The sequence below is a fragment of the Sinocyclocheilus grahami genome, unplaced genomic scaffold (genome assembly GCF_001515645.1).
Source record: "Sinocyclocheilus grahami isolate Dianchi unplaced genomic scaffold, SAMN03320097.WGS_v1.1 scaffold216.1, whole genome shotgun sequence".
Classification (NCBI taxonomy): Eukaryota; Metazoa; Chordata; class Actinopteri; order Cypriniformes; family Cyprinidae; genus Sinocyclocheilus; species Sinocyclocheilus grahami.
The window spans coordinates 1464750-1476202 of NW_015505395.1; the positions used below are offsets into that span (position 1 = coordinate 1464750).

The window sequence follows — 11453 nt, forward strand, 5'->3', positions numbered from 1 at the left end:
GTCATTGGAGTCACCTTTCTGTCGCGCTGTGGTCTGAAGCGCCCTCTCTGGGCCCCAGAGTGAAAATGCCAATACATGATTGCAACAGTCTATAAAGATGGCTTATACTGGCTTTAAATACTGATGAAATCATTCCAGTCCACAGCTGTAATACTGCACTTATACGTTAATCCAGAAGTATAAACTCTGCTTCTATCAGATATTAGCTGTATACCTCTTTGAAGTGGTTTTATGAGCTGCCTTTGAGGCAATGTTAACGTTTATTAGCTTTAGCTTAACATAATTCTAGATCCTTCAGCCTCCCTGAACAATAATAAAATAATATAAAATTATGAATAACAATAAAAATAATAACAATATTCAGAAAACACTTATTTTTAGGCATTTCAATTGTCTACCCAGCTAAGTCATGTTAAAAGTCTAAGATGCTAAGTCCAGTAATGTTAAAAGAGAACATTTTCATAACTTAATAGGAACGTTAGCAACAGTGCTGGGGGTACATTACAAGTAATCAGATTACTTTTTCAAGTAACTAGGAAAGTAACACATTTTAAATTTACAACGTAACATCTGAGTTACTTTTTCAAATAAGGCCCGAAAAGGCCCTTGCAGTTGCCTATATATATATATATATATATATATATATATATATATAACTTTTAGGTTTTCTGTTATTAAAAATCAAATAAGCAAGCCCAGCCCAGGTGACAAAAAGTAACACAAAGGTAATGTAATGCATTACTTTCCATAAAAAGTAGCTAAGTAATCCAATTAGTTACTTTTTTATGGAGTAAGGGAATATTGTGATGCATTACTTTTAAAAGTAACTTTACCGAACACTGGTTAGCAAAACGTTCTTAGAACATATTTTCGTTAGCCGGGTAGTCACAGTCTTATCTGCATATTGAGAGCTCTAGGCCCTGTAATAAAGTCGTACATTTCCAACCTAAAGCAGCTTATTTCTTGGTTGTGTTCCTTTTAAAGGAGAAACACACAGATATCAGGTCACAGGTTAGTTAAGAAGGGCAGCTCGTTCCAAAAGGTTTACACAGTGCAGCTTGCCCCAAAACTGACCCTTGACCAGCTAAACTAGTTCAGTCAGCATAAATAACCGGCTTGTTTTGGGATCTTTCACGATAATACACTGGTCTACCTTCAAAAACAACTACTGTGCCCATCTAAACCAGTTAAAGTCCCATGAAATGGTTTGATGAGCTCAGATTTCTTTCCTGTGTTGATGTATTTCCTTTTGAAACAGGAAGTTGGGGCGGAACATAATGAAAGACTGGTGCCTTTTTAAAATACCCAATAGTCTTTAGTTTATGTCACAGCCACGCAAAACTGCACTTAGTTGACAAAAGCCAAGAAAAGGCTTTCAAAATAAATACATTCCAGTCACTTCCTACTAACGGTTTGGATGAGGAAATTAATATGAGCAATTTTGTTTATTTTCATATTAAATATCGCAACAGACATTTATCACTCAGTTTAGCACTTTTAAATGACAGTTTGTTTAATTAAATTTATTTTCTGAGGTGTTCTGAGTGTTTTTAGGACATTGCTTTGCAGCTGCTAAGGTGTTGTGAGTGGGTTTTTGGAATGTTGCTATGCGGTTGCTAAGGTTTTGCTATGCGGTTGCTAAGGTGCTGTGAGTGGCTTTTTGGAATGTTGCTATGCGGTTGCTAAGGTTTTGCTATGCGGTTGCTAAGGTGTTGTGAGTGGGTTTTTGGAATGTTGCTATGCGGTTGCTAAGGTTTTGCTATGCGGTTGCTAAGGTGCTGTGAGTGACTTTTTGGAATGTTGCTATGCAGTTGCTAAGGTTTTGCTATGCGGTTGCTAAGGTGTTGTGAGTGGGTTTTTGGAATGTTGCTATGCGGTTGCTAAGGTTTTGCTATGCGGTTGCTAAGGTGTTGTGAGTGGCTTTTTGGAATGTTGCTATGCGGTTGCTAAGGTGTTACGTTGTGAGTGGCTTTTTCGAATGTTGCTATACAGTTGCTGAGGTGCTGTGAGTGGCTTTTTAGAATGTTGTTATGCAGTTGCTAAGGTGTTGCTAAGGTGTTATGTTGTGAGTGGCTTTTTAAAAATGTTGCTATGCAGTTGCTAAGGTTTTGCTATGCAGTTGCTAAGGTGCTGTGAGTGGCTTTTTAGAATGTTGCTATGCAGTTGCTAAGGTGTTACGTTGTGAGTGGCTTTTTAGAATGTTGCTATACAGTTGCTGTGGTGCTGTGAGTGGCTTTTTCGAATGTTGCTATGCAGTTGCTAAGGTGTTATGTTGTGAGTGACTTTTAGAATGTTGATATGCAGTTGCTAAAGTGTTGCTATGCGGTTGCTAAGGTGTTATGTTGTGAGTGGCTTTTTTTAAATGTTGCTATGCAGTTGCTAAGGTGTTGCTATGCTGTTGCTAAGGTGCTGTGAGTGACTTTTTAGAATGTTGCTATGCAGTTGCTAAGGTGTTATGTTGTGAATTGCTTTTTAGAATGTTGCTATGCAGTTGCTAAGGTGTTGCTATGCGGTTGCTAAGGTGTTATGTTGTGAGTGGCTTTTTAAAATGTTGCTAATGTGTTGCTATGCAGTTGCTAAGGTGTTATGTTGTGCGTGGCTTTTTAGAATGCTGCTATGCAGTTGCCAAGGTGTTGTTATGCAGTTGCTAAAGTTTTATGTCGTGAGTGGCTTTTTAGAATGCTGCTATGTGGTTGCTACGGACCGGAATTGAGAACCACTGGTCTAGTCCATATTTTTGGACTGATTTCCTGGGGGGGAAAAAAAGACCGTACATTTTAAATGCATATATTTGCAAAAAAATTTACTTTCTTAAAACATGTTCCTGTTTGTTTAAAATTCCTTGATGCACATTATTCTTATTTTAAAAAATGCTTGTTTTCATAGTCTTTCAACAAAATGTAACAACTTGCTCTGCCTCTGAAACAACTTTCTTTTTCAGCTGACATCACAAATCCCTCTTGCTTTGTGACCCAGCCCCTCCAACCACATGACTCACACGTTTCCTCACTGAGTTTCAATCAGTAATACATCAGACTATGAAAGTAAATTGAGCTGTGAATGCCATTTCATGGGGACTTTAAGTTGGTCCAAACTAGCTTTTTTTGCATTGGTGTGAGAGAGAAAGAGGGGTTTGAGATGTTTCTGGAGTTTTCCATGGGAAATATAATCACTGCCCCTCGGCCCGGGATTCTCCGTCCGGTGTGAGTCAGCTGGGTTGTGTGCCATCAGTCCCTGTGTAATAAAAAGACTTTCATTACATAGTGCACTCTCACGTCTCGCCCATCACAGACAGGGTCGCAAGTCACGGGCATCTTCATTAGACAAATGTCCCTTTCAAAGCGTGTTGATCGATGCTTATAAGCAAGCGCTGGAGCAGAGCCCAGATCAGAGAAAAGAAAAGCCGCCGACAAACATTTAAAAAGACCTAATCAGCAATAATTACAGAAGATGAGCATGACGATATGACACTAGGTGCTTCTCTACCTCTGACTTGTCCTTGGCATAGCTGTTGCTTTTACAAACCTGACTGGCTCACATTATGTGCTAAAATAATGTAACGCAATTTAGCCTCCAGTTTTCTAATGCCAAGATTGTTTTATTACTCTAATTTATAGGCTCAGCTAGGCTCGGTGTTGAGGACAGCAGATCTGATTGGACATGAGTTTCCTAATGCAGTAGTGTGCTGTCTTTATGGTGACTCTCGTGTAGATGTCAGGCTGTTGATTGGAAACACTTTTAATATATGAAGCAACTTAGAAGACTGGCTGTATGCACTCTGGTGTGGACATAAGCTACACAACTATTCAGTTTACGGAATAATAATTACCGATGTTACAATCACAGGGTCAGAAATTAAGGAGGGCTTGTGGCAAAAATGCCACCAAAATGAACAAAATGCACCACAAATTCAAGATAAAGGGGCAAAAATTGCCCCTCCATCATTAATCTAAATATACGGCTGTCGCAGTTAAAATGAAATGTGAAAATGATCGATTCGCAGAATTACATTTACATCTGCGCACGCTACCAGATTGCTTTTTACGCTTTGTTTTTGCAGCGTCGAGCCTTCTAACCAATCACACATGTTTCTGATGAGTTTATGAATGCAATGGCCAATCAGATTCGTTTAGTTTAGTCGGTGCTGAAAATGCCGGAGTTTTGTTGAGTGCGCGCGTTAACTGAATTCTCTGTGCTGATAAACCACGAAGTGCAAATACTATTTAAATAAGAGATTAATTTCGCAGTTTCAGTGATTATAACGGCAGTTTTTCATAACTTGGATTTTTTTCAAATGTTGCTATCAAATTCTCCAAAACTGTTCGCTAAGCTCATGATTAAATTTCATATGTTAAATCACCAATGAAATCTGACAACAACTGTCTCATAAATGTTGTTTCTTATGTTCTAATAGAGTTTAAAAAGCGTATTTTCAGGCTATACCAGGCAGTGCGCATGCGCAGTCTTAAGGGAATGTCTCAGAACGCTGAGTGTTTCTATAGCAACCGGGACTTCTAACGGCAACTGCTGTGACGAGCTGACTTTACCGATTAGCGATTGGCTCTTTTACTCAGAAGGCGGGGCTTTCTTGAGCATTGCATTTCCCCCCATTCAGAACTATACGAATGACACGTCTTGGGTGTTCCATAGTCTTTTGGTTCCTAGCCTGATTTTTCTTACATAAATCAAACTGAATCATGAACTGGGAGACTAGTTTTAAGTTAGTTATTTTTTTTCTTTAAGACTGGTCATATTTTTTTTTTTATTCAGTTACATAAAAGCTTAGATTAGTCTATGTTTAAAAATGATTTTAAAACTGATTACCCTTTGGCTAACTGCTAGCTGGTCAAACTTGTACCAATCACAGCGAGGTGTGCTGTGATTGGCCAGCTATCCAGTGTGTTGTGATTGGCTGAATACCTCAAGCGTACCTCACACACGGCGGCCTATAGAGTGAGCAGAGACCGGGGGATAAAGTGAGGAACGGCCGGCGGGCTAGAGTGAGCAGAGGCGGCGGATTCGATGAAGGAGCGTCCGGAGGGCTTGCGGCAACCACATGTGACGACCCCGAGCTGGACTCCGCTTCATCCACGGTGAAAGCCGATCCGGCGATCCACAGCAAAGTTGTAGTATTTCCTCAGGGACCAGCACGGATCAGCTCCAGGCATGACGAAGCGGATATCGTCCTCTTTTGGAAGACCAAACAAAGTAGTTTCGCTTTCACAACGAAACACACAGCGCCTTCACGACATGGCGGCGGCGGCAGCAACAATACTACAGCGAGAATAAAAGTTACACCTTCTTTCTTTGCGTGAATATTGGGCGGCGTTATGCAAATCTTCCCACATAGTGATGTAGATATGTGGGGGCGTGTTAGAACGAGCCGTTTTAGGTAGGCGTGTCTGACTCTGAACTTTTATAAAGAATATCTCTTTGGATTTGAGACTTTAGTCTTCACAACTTTACAGATCTTATTTATGCACCAAGAGCTTGTAACACTCCAAAGAGAAAGGAAAAATTGAAATCGCATCATATGACCCCTTTAAGACACTGACTAAACATAGAGGCTAAGTTTATGCAATGTCCCCTGAGTACAAGTGGAATGTAAAACGAGGAATAATATGTTTTGTGTTCAAATCACTGAAATCACATTAATCACCGATGCATCGCGAAGCAACGTCTACTCACTTGTCAATCAACCAGAGCTCTAAAACAAGGGATTTGACATTTCCCACCAACTTGTGCAAAATAACGGCCTGAATAAAACGTTTGGAATAAGCGCATTATTTAATATACATGCACAAGACTTCAGCCAAAGTCTTGCTTCAGCATATCAGATCATGTGAATCACATCTGAAGTTCACTTTACACAGGTAAGCCATTAAATACTCTACATATTTCACTTGAAACACCATGTTTGTGCTTTGATTAAAATTCAAATATATTTGAGAAACAGCGATGTGTCTCATCTGTGATCGAATCATGACGCCAGATGTAAGTGATCGTGATTTAGCATCTTTAGCATATTTTAACATCTTTTGTTTTACTATGTGGTTTTGTTCCGGATCGTTGCTGTGTGGTAACTTGCTAGGGTGTTATATTTTTAAGCAAATGAAAATATATGGGATTTAGCATGAATCCCTTCTAAACAAGAACTATTTTGATATTTTTCTGTATGGTTCTTAAATCAGCTTCTAGGTATCATCACTAACAAAGGGACATTTTTTGAAGTACATGCCACAAGAAAGATAAATCCCAATCATATAAGATCCGTTAATTTCTTGATTATTTCTCCTAGACATATGATTGTATTTTTTTCTAATATTATATTCTTAATATTTTCTGAGAAATATAGACCTTGCGGTTGGATCAAACAATATAACCTTTTTTTTTTTTTTAATGTCTGGCTCCAGGTTGAAAATAAGTAGGCCTAATCTTTACACTATTATTGCATGTTTTTTAAAACGATTTCATTTTTATACATCTTTCAACCTGACTGCTGTACCATTATTTATTTACATTTTACTCTGGACTATTATTGTGGTGCAACCTTCTTCTGATAATCCCACCCCTAAAAGAAAAAATATATATATTTTTTAAAACTGTGGTTGGTCATTTTACGTGTCATTCAGACGTTCTCTTCCTGTCTAAGGAGGCGTTTAATTGGTAGCCAGAATAAGCTGCAATGTGAGCAGACTTCATGCCGTCATACTGTATGATTGCTCCATCCCTCATTTGTCCAAATTGTCTGCCACCCCAAAAAGTTCAAGCCAAAGTCTGAGTGCACACAGACAGATGTAATTATCCACCTACCCAAAAGTAAAACTGTCTTCTGCACATTTATATTTTATGATTGTTCTTAAAATAGCTTTTGCTTGAACAATATATTAAAGCTGATGTGACTTTATTATAGTTGCAGTTGAACTTTAATGTCTCTGGTCCAGTTGAATATTTAATGTATCTTGTATTTGAGTAATACACAATAGGTTAAACTTGTGTTCAGGGCAGAATTATGATGGTTTAAAGTCTATATAACGGTGTTTTTAAATTAATAGAGCTGTCAGGAAGGTTTATTTTAAGTATCAACTTTGTCTCACGTTTCTCGTAAAATTCCTTAGGAAAAAATAGACAGCAATGAGTGAATAGTTGTCATAAAGTAAGAGTAAATGCTGTATGTAGAGCTATAAAAGTGATGAGAATTGATGAGAACTTGATGAGTTTGAGTTCACATTGAGATCTCTTGAGAACATAATTTTTTCTTAAGAGAAACATATGAGAAATAAGGAGACTTAAAGGGATAGTTTACCCAAAAATGAAAATTCTGTCATTTTCCTGCCATAAAAAGAGTTTTAAAAAAATGTTTTGGTGTTTTTTTACACTGAAAGTCAATGGGGTCCAATGTTGTTCGGACACAAATGTTCTTCATAATCATCATAAATCATCTTTTATTTTCCACAGAATAAAGAAAGCCAAACAGGTTTGTAATGACATGACAGAAGTCTAATTTTTACTGTCCCTTTAAGGAAAAGTTTCTCCATTTGCTCTCAATTTAATCTCACTGCTGTCAAGTGATGTACTAAAGAGATCTCATTAGGGATTTCTCTTTCCTATGCTTTAGACCGTGGAATTTCACTGTAAAGCACTTGTAAATAGTACAATGTTCTTCTTTAGGCTTCTTTTTACAGCCGATGAAGACATGGTTTCCCAAACTGGCACTGAGTAGCCAGAGCGAAGGCACCAAACGGTGGGCGTTCTCTGTAAACACACGCCTATGAAAACATCCGCTGTGTTTGGGTGACGCTGTCTGTTATGCACCTACTTCCTGGTTTGTGTTGAGCCCATGTTGTTGCCCTCCCAGCTAGTGGGTGGCCGTCATCGTAAACAATGTCTGAAAATGCCTGTGTTTATTTGACCATCACAAATATTGTACGAGCTTGCCTCATTCGGTCAGGCCTTAAGCAAAGTGGTTTCTAATGAAAACCAGACCGAAGGGCCGACCTGAAAACTATAAAAAACAACGGTGCAGAGACGCATACCCTCCACTAGAGGACAATGACCCTCTACTGCCAAACCGTAACTACTGCTTTCACATCCCCGGCAGGCAGAAATCAGTTCCTTTTGTTCTCAACTGCGAACACAAAGATCACATCTGCCATTTTAAGTTTAACCCCAGAGGAAAGTCGAATACGTCAGGGAATAGTGTCAAGTTCAAGCTCTCTTTAACTAGTTGTGCTACCTAAGCCAGGGGTTTTTCAGAAGTATTAAAGCTCAATGTGAGCATGCTCAAGACATCAAAATCTTGTGTCTTCTTGTTGTGTACTGTTGCTTAATTGATTAGAAATATGATTTTCACCTGATAAAATGGCGAAAAAATCACTTAGACTTACATTGAAGGACCGATGTGAGCGATGAATATTTCCAACCTAAGCTCACTGGGAAAACATGCCTGCAAAATGGATCTATTACGATGCTTCTTGCATATTTCGTGACACATTCAAAGTGAAATGTCCAGTGAGTGGCACCAAAAGTGCATTCAGCTTTCTCGAAACACATGAATATTCTGGCAATTTTTTATTGTATTGTTTGTTGTACGTAAATGAAGTTTCCGGTGAGTGATGCTAGGTCAATGCTGTATCGCATTTGAACATAATGTACAACCTAAACTAAACCTTATACTAAATCCTAACCAATAGATTTAACAAAAGCAAAAGTGTGATTAAAAATGCATTTGCATGGAATTTTAGCTTCCCTTTACAAGTCTTTGAACTTTTCTTGTGACTCGTACCCGAGTGCTTCACATCGCAAGTGCAATATTGTACCAGGTGAGCTATGGAGCAAGTTTACACAGAAAAGATATACATATAAAGCTGATTATTTGATGCAAACATCAAAATGTATTTGTTTACAAACCATCCACCATGTCAAAAGGGTTTTGAGCTCATAACATTATATTATACAAGAAACTGTACAAAAATAAGTCTTTATCAATTGAAAATCTGCCCCTGTAATGGATCGTTTACGCAAAAAGGCATAAATGTTGTTAGTGTTTTATTGCCACTAGTGTTAATATCAGCTGGAAACTGCAGTGAATTGGATAGGTATCTTTTTCCAATGAGCCTAGGTTGCATATTTAGGGATGATGATAATATCACAGAGACTTGTAGGTGGGCAGTTTTAAACCTGTAACCATCCACCCAGAAAACACCCTAGCAACTACAAAACAATGCCCTGGCAACTGCTGGTTTTGCACAGACAAGCATCTCTCAAGTTTTCTTAAAGGGATAGTTCACCCAAAAATTTTAATTTGATGTTTATCTGCTTACCCCCGGGGCAATCAAGATGTAGGTGACTTTGTTTCTTCAGTAGAACACAAAAGGAGATTTTTAACTCAAACCGTTGCAGTCTGTCAGTCTTATAATGTCAGTGGATGGGAATCACGGCTTTGAGAGTAAAAAAAACATACACAAACAAAACCAAATTAAACGCTGCGACTCGTGATGATACATTGATGTGTAAAGACACTAAACGATCGGTCTGTGCAAGAAACTGAACAGCATTTATATATTTTTTTTACCTCTGATGCACTGCAATGTCTGAACTGTCCTGAGCGTGTCCTCAACAGCCGGCGGGTGACGCGTCTTCTTCTTCTTCTTGCTTTACGGCGGATTGCAGACTTATAAGTGCATTACCGCTTATTATTCGGTTTATTGCACAGCACGATCGTTTCGTGTCTTTACACATCAATGTGTCATCACGAGCCGCAGCGTTTAATTTGGTTTTGTTTGTGTATGTTTTTTTGACTCTCAAAGCCGTGATTCCCATTCACTTCCATTATATGACTGACAGACTGCAACGGTTTGAGTTAAAAATCTTCGTTTGTGTTCTACTGAAGAAACAAAGTCACTGGGATGCCCTGGGGGTAAGCAGATAAACATCACATTTTCATTTTTGGGTGAACTATCCCTTTGAGGACATGTATAAATCTAGATAATTTAATTGATGGACTTCATAATATTATCTGCATTTAGTCTACAGCAGCGTAAGGTGATTTTCCAAGAAATCCCAGCCTTGAAGTTGCGTGTTTGAACTTTTAACGTGCATCAACAACAACCAAAGGAGACCCGATATAATCAACCATGGATAGAAGTTTAATTTATAGAATGTTTATCAAACGTTCCTGATTGTATCCTGAATTCTTGTGTGATAAAGCAACACAGAGCTGCAAAGTTGTCCCAAAGTCATGTTCGGCCTCAGATCTGAGATAATGCCATGCAGGATCGGCTTTTGAATCGCACAGCGTTCAACACCATTCCTCTACCTGCAGGGCGAACAACAAAGCTCGCCGTAATCTGAGGAAACAAGTTCAGTGTATTGACACTGTTAGCCTGCGGAACAGATGGAAGACATCTTTCATGATGCATAGTTAGCCTTGTTAACACTGAGTCATTGTGTAGACTGTCTTCATCACAAATGTCTCGGTTTCTATTTCTAAGGAGATGATTCAATGCCGGTAGACCCCACCATGCTTTTCTTTTCTGGGAAACAATAACTAAGAAAAAACACATGGTTATAGTGTCTATTGTAATAGAGAGTGAGTTTTGTTCCTGAAAGGCACATGGATGTGGCACATGTTTCAGCACTTGTTTTGGGAAATAAACCCATCGGAAGTTGCTCTTTTAAAGCTCAGAGTTGTCTCAGATGTTTCTCCTGATATGAATTTGAAATGAATTAAATAATTGTTGACAGCATGTATAAAAATAGTAGGGGATAATGTACATCCAGCCGGTTGTTATCGCAGAATAACCCCCGACAGGGTGATCACGACGCGAAGCGGAGGGGTCTTGTATCACCCTGAAGGGGGTTATTCAGCAATAACAACTGGCTGGATGTACATCATCCCGCTTATTACACAGCTACTCGCCACATAAGTAAATAATTAGACACAAAATATTGATTTGAGTTGAAATATTTGAACGCAAAGCTTCCATGAACACAGCAGTTGCAAGCAAGCGGCAAGTTCAAACTAGACGGACATTTCAGGGATGCGGTGCAGTTACACAACATTTCACCACATAAATAATTATGGCGATAAAAGATTTAAGACCATAATGTTTTAAAATCTTACCAGTTTGATAGTTATCTTATAATCCATTACAGCGTACAAAACTATTGTCGCAGAATGGCAGCAGCTGCGTTTGTATGAAACGAGAGAGCGAGTCGGCGAGACCAGGATGACATAATGAAATAATTATATACAATTTTAAATCAAGTTTGAATATTTTAATAGCTAAACAAATGCAAAGCATCCACCAAGAACTCCTGGCAAAAGTACAGCGCCGACTTGAGTTACCCGGATGAGCCTGCGTTATTCGTTTTTACCGGTTGTTATTGAGCGATAAAACACCTCGGAATGTCACGACTGACCAATCAGAATCAAGTATTCCACAGAGCCG

At 38.7% G+C, this 11453-nt stretch overlaps 1 long non-coding RNA gene across 1 annotated transcript; it reads left to right on the forward strand.

Annotated features, from left to right (window-relative positions):
* The first annotated feature begins 818 nt into the window (after positions 1–818).
* On the forward strand, positions 819–2358 carry LOC107596251 (uncharacterized). The gene is made up of 3 exons (XR_001610344.1): positions 819–1643; positions 2001–2044; positions 2172–2358. It is a non-coding gene; the product is annotated as an uncharacterized lncRNA (long non-coding RNA).
* Positions 2359–11453: the final 9095 nt, after the last annotated feature.